Genomic DNA, 8,058 nt, shown 5'->3' with positions numbered 1-8,058 from the left:
AAGGTTTTATGTACATGCAAATGTCAAAGCGTTTGTACGGTATTTGAAGCAACTATTAATCACCTAAAACAACTCCAATATTAAATGTGAGCATGGAACAGTGCATTTGAAATATAATCTTTCAATCTTGACCTTATAAAGTGATAAAGAAGCTCTACGGTTTTTCCGGTGACGAAGTAAATATTATGCAGTAAACCGACGAAAACCACGTGTCGGTATTGAATCGTAAACACGTAGTAGACTGTCATGCTTTGGGACTCATTCAATTGATTGGAGAACGGGTGTGACGAAGACATCGTCACGTGTTGAAAATTGCCTTCCATATAAGGTAGTGTACCCGACTTGTTTAATGTAATATTTGTTATAATTAAAGCCTACACCACAGGAGATGTATAAACAAATATTATAAGGAATGGAAAAATCATTGAAATCCTTGTATCAAGGTTGACATGATTTTCTTGCACTCTAAACTGTTTATGACAATTGAACAATATTTAACGGGCGTATCATGCTGTGGCGGGGCACTTTATTAGATCATTCAGTTAAAGGTCCATGCATGCCTTGAGCTTTGTAATTTTTGATTACCAGAACCTTTGTTTATTTTAGGGAGTTCCAAAGCCATGGAACAAGACATGGTAATGGAAATGGTGAAGAAAGTTAAAGAAAGTGGTGTCAGAGTCGCAACCATCATTGGTGATGATGATGCAGCTACCATATCACATTTACGACATGAAGTTGATCCCACAATAGAAAAGCAATCAGACAGGAACCATCTCAAGAAAAATCTTGCAAATCATCTGTAGGCTCTGCAAAAGGTACACAAGTCTCTCACCACTAAAGTTATAAAATATATTCAAAAGTGCTGGAACTACATGGTTGCTCAAAATGTTGGAAATGAGGATGGGATTTCAACTGGTCTTGATGCCATGTATAAACACCTATTTGGGGACCATTCTTCATGTGGGGATTGGTGTAGCCATCGTGAAAATCCCAATATGAACTATAAGTCACTACCCTATGGAAAGTGTCTTTCTGACTCAAAGTTACAGAGTTCTTTGTTAGATCTTTTTACCAGATATAAAGGCATCAGCAAGAAGCTAGCTCACATGGGGTCAACTCAAGCTAATGAGTCACTTAACATGTCCAATGCCTCCAAAGCTCCCAAGCGATGTCATTTCAGTGGTTCAGCAAGTCTTGGGTATCGAGTTGCTGCCGGAGTAGCACAAAAGAACATTGGACACTCTTATGTAGCCATTAGGTACCAAAAACATTTTAGTAAGCTTGAGTGTAAATATCATTTTTGTTGAAAATTTGTCATTTTCCTCCTTTCAAATAATTTCTTTTTTATGTAATTTAAGTCATATAATTATCTTATTTTATTACAGGTTAACATTAGAGCAGGCTTATCTCCTGGCACCTTCATTCATAAATTAGCTGTACTGAGGGATTTACAGCCATTAAGCCATTGCCAACACCGTAAAAGCAAAAAGAAGGAGAATGAATCTGAAAGCCCAGAGGTAATCTGATATAGCATGCTCAATGAGAATACATTAAGGTATTAACTTGAGACACATATCATGTAGAGCAGGAAGGGTTCTTCCATAATTGTCAATTTCATGACACTGGTAAAGAGTTCTGATCAAAATTTCTTTATAAATGATCAACTGTTATAAAGATTTCAACCCACCCAGTGGATTATATTATATTTACATTACAAAGTATTTATCCCTAACCCTTAATATTCTTTGCAAATTAGAAAAAGTTCATGTGAACTACCATGAGTGAGCAAGAATATCTCCATTTTGACGTCATAATACCATTTGCCTCTAAAAGACCTCTAAAATTTAGGCGCCAGCTGGCTCCTAATAAAAAATATTTAGTCGCCAATACAAATTTTTAGTTGCCAGGCATATTTTACTCAGGCACCAATTTTAAAAGCTTATATTAGTCAATATACGAACTTATTGGGGCGACACGGCGGGGTTGGGGGATGGATCTAATGTGATTGTAACTATAGAAAAAATCAACAAATTAATATAAACCAGCTAAATTCCAAAAGATTTTAACTTAAGCATGCATGTAAAACTCCGTCATCTCAACCACTGTCTGGAGTCTTTTTAAGAAACTTGGACCTTATGAAATATTCTTTAAAACTATAATAATATCAAGAATTGTATACATGATTTACATTTCGTGCTCGTACATACAATTATGACCTAACATTAATGTCTAAATGATATCTCTAATGAGTGAGAATTTAATTGACAAACAATTGACCACATCACCCATCCAAATTACTGTGTTTCAAAATTGTCAATTTTCTGGAATCAAAAATTACCTGGGGCATCTTATCTGGTCACCTGAGCTCTGTGTGCACTGACGCAATGCAAAAATTCATTTGCACATGCACTGAAAAAATAAACAAGGTTACAAAGAAAACACAAGATATGTCCATTGCTAAAAAATGATTGTCTCAACTTTAAAAATTTCTTTTCGCCTCTTCATAAAAAAAAATTGTTGAAAATGTTTCTAGTTCTGGAATTTGATGATCGCCAAGTCAATCTAAAATCTTGGCGATTTATAGAGAAATTTTAGACGCCAACCAAAATTTTTAGGTGCCATGACAACTAAATTTTTCACCAATTAGAGCACTGTACCATACTTAATGTCAAAACTGTATATAGTGCAAACTGTTTTATTTTTCAAAAATTATTGTTGGATGACATAAATTTTTGGCAAGTTGTCAGAAAAATAATGTATATATATCTTGATAATATGCAGAGGTGAAGCATTGTAGTTCATGTACCTCATGAATTCTCAAAAACTAGATTTATTTCTTAGATGTTGTCTTATGAAAACTCTTGTTTACAGTGTATTACAATGCATATTATTTTTTTTTAGATTGCAGAGGATTGCCTGTCAGGAAAACAGGGAAGGCCCCACATATTCATCTGAGATCGGATTATGTCAGCAAACTGATACAATTCTTGCCAGTATTCCAGAACCATGCATTAGGCTAGAACCAGAAATAGTAAACTTCAGTACAGAAACACATTTACCTGTTTATTTTGACTTGGAAACAACTGGCTTGGGTACTTATATATTATAATCTTCAACTGTTCAGGTTTTTGATAAGGTTGGAATTCACTTTACAATATTCATATACTGAGGAATCATAATTAGTGGGAGACCAATATTCATGGATTTCATAGGTCATCCTTACCCACCAATTTACATTCCCATGAATGATTATTTCGTCAAGGTGTTGATTCATTGAATCTCCTGTATACATAAATAAGATACCCACAAAATGACTTCCCCACAAACCATTTTTGCTTGCCTACGAATGTTGACCCCCCCCCCCCCCACACACACGAATTAAAATAATTCCACAGCATTATTTCAAAGCTTTGTTACAACGCACTTTGAAAAATTACGCACTTTGAAAAAAAATTTCAAAGTGCATTAATTTTGGGACCACGTTAACGCACTTTGAAAAAAAATATTTCTCGTTAAAGTGCGTTAATATCGATCATATTAACGCACTTTGAAAAAAAAATGTGCACGGCTTGGTCAATATTCTTGCAAATTTTAGATTGATAAATGATTATTTGAACCTTGTTGGATAACTTTTCAGTGATGACGTCAGGATCTGAAATATAGACGTTTCAAAGATTTTAAATAGCATGTTTTAATAACCATGTAAATGCCTTTTTTCTGAGGAATCATTGTGGATACATTTTGAACTAGATGCTGTCATGAGACAGTAATACCCGCACTAAGGTGTTTGCCTCTAAATGCACACTCCTTCATATTGGGCTTACCAAGGAAAAAGTCCAAATAATTCTATAATTTACACAGTACATGTATTCGTCAAATCGAGCATAAAATGCTCAGGTGACCATGTGACCCATGAACCTCTTATACGCATTTCATATACTTAATTCATTACCAGTCTGAAATATCAGAATTTAATTAATGTTGTAAATTAGGTTTTAATAAAAAGGGGGGGGGGATATAAATTTTTGGCCCATAATTGGAACTTTTTAAATTTATCTTCTCAACAACAAATAATATTATTTTAGTACAAAGCGTTTTTGATGAATTTATCAAAATGTGCAAACTTTTTTTAGTATTTGATTAGGCAAAAACCTCCTTGAAAAGCCATACCCAATCAATTTATATGTGTCCCCCCCCCCCCCAATACACACACACACAATTTGCCTGTTTTTGGAAATAGGCCTAGATGGCAAAGTTATGTTAAAACATCGTTTGTTATGATAATTTAAAATTTGTACTGTACATGTATGTGAACACCTTTTTGAAAATTTCCACATCACATTGGGCTTGCGTCACCCTACCAATACTAGTACTAGTTTTACCATTATCATTTTTAGATTGCACATGCCATGTGACATGGTGCAGTGTTACATGTATATCAGTGGAAATTAATTCATTTTGTGTTTTAATTGGATTATATTTCATGAAGTTGACAGGACCTATGACAGTCGGTAAGTACAAGTTTAAGTATAGATTGGGGTAAAATAAACCGAAATGCAAATGGTTAGGTTAAAGTTTAAAAAGGATCAAAGATCATCGGCAATCTCCTATGCAGAGTTGTCGTTCGTTTCTCTCTCAGACACTGAATGTATGAGCCGATTGTAGAGAGTGGATCATCGATGCCACAATAGACGAATTTCACATTCTGAAGAGTTATCTCCAGTTGTCGACATTACATTCAGTTACAGGCATAGATCCGGGAATTTTTTTCCGGGGGGGGGGGGGGGGGAGGGGGGGTCCACACCTCGGTCCAAAAAAATTCCAGCCCAGAATTTCCTGAGGAGCAAAAAAAAAAAAAAACAAACAAACAAACAAACAAACAAAATAAAAACAATGATGGTGGGGTCCATGTTTTTAAAGGGGGAGGGCATCCAAAGTCATTTTTTATTTGCTTCTGTAAATCAGTATATAGTCCTATTTAAATAACTCTGCAAATTCCAGAATTCCAGGGGGGGGGGGGGGGTTCCAATCTCCCTAGCCGCTCCCTGTCCCTGAAATGACAAATGATCATGCGACTCCTAAATAGTAGAAAATTTTTCCATTTGACTAGACATAATTTTGTTTCTTGTGTTATTATGTTATGTACATCTAATGGTTTAAGGTTATGAACCCTTGAGGTCATCCCCACTCTCTTGTTCATAATATGACTACATCAAATTAAATAGAAGTGCATCAATGATAAGATTACTTGACATTTAATTCATTCATGAATTTGGGTCAACCTAGAATTAGGAATGAAAATCATTCAAAGAGATGGATTATTAAACTATTTGTATGTATTCACATTTTTTTTTATGTCAAACCAAAGTATTAGACTAGTTTGCATACATGAACAAACTGGGAAGGGGAAGGGGCAAGGGGAAGGAGTTATCTCTTTACCTCTTAATTAATTGTTGAAAATTCCTAAAATGAATGTTAACCTTAAATCCGACTTGTACGTCTTCATTATTTTTAAGTGGTGGTGTCTCCGTATGAGTGAAAAATTCCCAAGAGGGACATTTAACAACAAACAAACATTAATGACTTAAAAAACACAATATACATGTACATGTTTATTAGTCAACAGATATACTTCTGATCATATCTCTAGTTCTCCCTTGAATCAGAAATGATGATATAAATATTTTAAGAATGATTAAGAGTTGAAAAGGTTGTGCATTTTAAAATTCACTAAGCTCTGTGGTTGAATTAGCTATACCAGTTTAGCTTATTTTGCTACTCAAAGCACCTTGATTAACTATTTTAAATCATACTGTTTTCTGAAATGTGAAGTTTTTTCAACATGGATACAAGTCATACCTTTTCAGCTTCTGAAAACAATTAATGCATGAAAAAAAAAACTCCTTTTCAAATACTGTAACTCTTTCCAAGTACTTGTGATCATCAGTTTTTAGCTCACTTGAGTTTTTCTGGTTTTCTGATCACATTTTGTTTGTCATTCATCTGTCCGCCTGTAAACTTTTCACATTTTTGTCTTTTTCACTAGAACCGCCGGGCCAATTTCAACCAACCCAGCCACAAAGCATCTTTGGGTAAAGGGGATTCAAGTTTGTTCAAGTGAAGGGTCACACCCTCTTTCAAGGGGGGATAATCAAGAATTAGTGAAAATTTGGTGGTATCGTTTTAAAAAAGTCTTATCAAGAACCACTGACTGGGCCCAAAAAGTTGAAACTTTCTTTACATAGACAGTGTAGCTTCAAATTTGTTAAAATTATGACCCACTGGGGTAGGATGGGGCCACATATGGGGATCCAATGATTTACATAGAAAAATGCAGGGGATTTTTTCCATCATAAATCTTCTTCTCATGAATAGCAAGGGCATTATTGTCGTCCGTTTTCACAAAAGGGACCTAGGGGACATTAAATCTCATTTGTCTGTCAGTCTGTCCGTCTGTCACAATAAATTTAACCTTGGTCATAACTTCTGAATAATAAGAGATAGGGATTTCATATTTCACATGTACATTACCTACAAGAACTTTCTAAACATACCATGATTTTTGAACCCATGACCTTGACCTTGAAGTTTGACCTACTTTTCAAAAAATTTAACATTATTTCAAATGATCATTTTGAAAGAGAAAGGATAGGGCGTTCATATTATACATGTATATTACCTGTGACAAGACCTTTCTAAATATATCATGACTTTTGACTCTGTGACATTGACCTTGAAGTTTAACCTACTTTTCAAAAATGTTTTATTTCCTTATAACTTTTGATTGAGAAGAGATAGGACTTTTATATTTGACATGTACATTACCTGTAACAAGATGTTTCCAAGCATGCTATGATTTTTTACCCCTTGACCTTGATGTTTTACCTAATTTTCAAAAATTTTAACTTTGGTGATTACTTTTGAATGACATATGATAGGGCGTGCATATTTGAAACAATATGTCATAAATAATGGCATCCCATCCACTAGGACACGGAAAGCAGGGGACCACAATTCTTTGAATTTGCTTGTTAGTCATTTTGATATGGAAACATCCTCATATAGTGTAGATTCAAGTTTTTTATGCCCTGCCATGAATATGGCCGAGGCATATAGTGTTTGTCATGTCCGACTTCAATAAAACGTCATATGCTGATACATACTGATGTAAGCTTTTCAACTGCATCAAAATTTTTGACCTTGACCTTACTTTTCTTAAATTAGTGTCTAGATCAGTTTTGAATAAACAATTCAAGATATATTTATCAAACTTCATATGCTGATATAATTATACTGCTGAGAGATATCAATTGCATCAACTTTTTTGACCTTGACTTTTCCTTTGACCTTGACCTCACTTTTTTAAATTAGTGTTTAGGCCAAACAAAAAAACATGTGTGGTTCCGGTTACACTTCCAAAAAAATTAGGGTAGGTAGGTAGGGATTTTTATTTTTATTTTTTTTTTTTTATTTTTTTTTTTTAACAAAATGATTTTCTTAATTTTTTTTTCTAAATAATACCTATCACTGCTTTGCAAATGGCATTTAGATGTGGTGTGATAATATACTAGTCAATATTGGTAGGGGACACCTACATGCTAGCTTGCTTTGGATTTAACACTATTAAACACTTGCACTATGTTTTGCAAGGAGGCCGTCATTGCTGAAACTAAAACTTAAACTGGAGCCATTGATGGAAATTGGGGGAAATTCCGGAAAAATATGAAAATTGCCAAAAAAAAGTTTAGGGTCGGGGGTATAAAATAGGGAAGGTCGGGTAACCCGAACCACACATATTTTTTTTATTTGGCCTTATCTACATTTTAAATAAACCATTTCTGATATTTTTGTTGAACTTCTATGCTAATAGTAAATACATACTGATATAAGTTTTTCAACTGCATCAACATTTTGACCTCAACCTTTCCATTGACCTTGACCTCTCTTTTCTCAAATAAGTGTTAAGCTCAGTTTTAAATAAATCATTCAAGATATTTTTATCAAACCTATTATGCAGATATGTATTAGTGAGAGCTCTTCCACTGCATCAAAAACTTG

General features: G+C 34.3%; 1 pseudogene; it reads left to right on the top strand.

Moving 5' to 3' along the window:
* The first annotated feature begins 620 nt into the window (after positions 1-620).
* LOC133193401 (uncharacterized) lies at positions 621-2,955 on the top strand (annotated as a pseudogene).
* Positions 2,956-8,058: the final 5,103 nt, after the last annotated feature.

The sequence above is a fragment of the Saccostrea echinata genome, unplaced genomic scaffold (assembly GCF_033153115.1).
Source record: "Saccostrea echinata isolate AGI-Se365-2 ecotype Australia unplaced genomic scaffold, CSIRO_AGI_Sech_v1 ptg000027l, whole genome shotgun sequence".
Taxonomy (NCBI): Eukaryota; Metazoa; Mollusca; class Bivalvia; order Ostreida; family Ostreidae; genus Saccostrea; species Saccostrea echinata.
This window is presented reverse-complemented; position numbering and strand designations above follow the sequence as displayed.